General features: G+C 53.9%; 1 pseudogene; it reads right to left on the bottom strand.

The window, feature by feature from the left end:
• LOC116094848 overlaps positions 1 to 725 on the bottom strand; it is a 6,925-nt pseudogene extending 6,200 nt beyond the window's left edge.
• Positions 726 to 1,067: the final 342 nt, after the last annotated feature.

Consider the following 1,067-nt stretch of genomic DNA (forward strand, 5'->3'; position numbering starts at 1 on the left):
ACATTGTGTGGGTTGCCCGGGTTGTAATAGGCGCTGGCAGCGGCTTCTGCAGCCTTGGCCTCAGCTGCAGGAGTAGGGGGGGCACTGGGGCCGCTGACTGGAGGCTCCATGGGCCCAGGATAGGGTGGTGGCGGGGGCTGTCCGTAGCCCATGGCTCCATCCATCATGGGAGGTCCTGGGTAGAACTTGGGTGGGGGCGGTGGATAGGGGTAGCCAGGAGGGTAGGGGTACATTCCATTGGCGACTGGCGGGGGAAAGACATAGGCCCCGCTGGGCATGTAAGGATACCCATAGGTTCCATTGGGGACTTCACCTCTGGAGGCTTGAGATGCCACCTGGAGCATCCGTTGCCCAAATTCAATGGCACCCCCTGCTGTGAAGGCCAGCTTGTAGGAGGCGGAGCCTTCCCAGCCACCTCCAGCTTCAGCCTTCACTGTTCCCTTAATGAAGTTCGCACCAAACACTGGCTGCTTGATCTCACAGTCCTTCATCAGGTAGAAGGGCATCATGAAGGACCGCACAGAGTCCTTCCCCTTAGACAGGAAGATGACCCGGTATGGAGCAAGGTAGACGATGCCTTTCTTGGTCCCTTTGAAGGCCTCTGGCACATTCCTCATGTCGTTGAATGTAAGTTCCACATGATCATAGGACATTAGGATGCTCTCAGTGTTGTTGACGATCACTCCGCCACCCTCTGAGTGATTCTTGTTGAGCGCCATAGTCTCTCCCCAGGCTGTTTCTTTAGAAGCCCAGTCATGACAGCTCTTCAGGAAAATCACTAATATATCAGTCACCAAGAATACCCCTTAAATGAACATGCTTTGGATATCTATGTGAATAACATCCGTGTTAGGCAGACTCTCAAAGGACTAATAGAGGACAACTTAAATAGGAGAAGTATTTATTTGGGTCCAGGAATTCAGTCCGTGTGCCTGGGCAGAACCTCACGGTGGTGGGAGTGTCTGGTGGCAACAACATGTGGAAAAAAAAGGGTGCTCACCTCCGCTCCTGGCAGCCAGCAAGCAGAGGGAGAAGGAAGGGCTATGGAGCAGAGATGACTTCCACAG

This window comes from Mastomys coucha, unplaced genomic scaffold (genome assembly GCF_008632895.1).
Source record: "Mastomys coucha isolate ucsf_1 unplaced genomic scaffold, UCSF_Mcou_1 pScaffold17, whole genome shotgun sequence".
Lineage (NCBI taxonomy): Eukaryota > Metazoa > Chordata > Mammalia > Rodentia > Muridae > Mastomys > Mastomys coucha.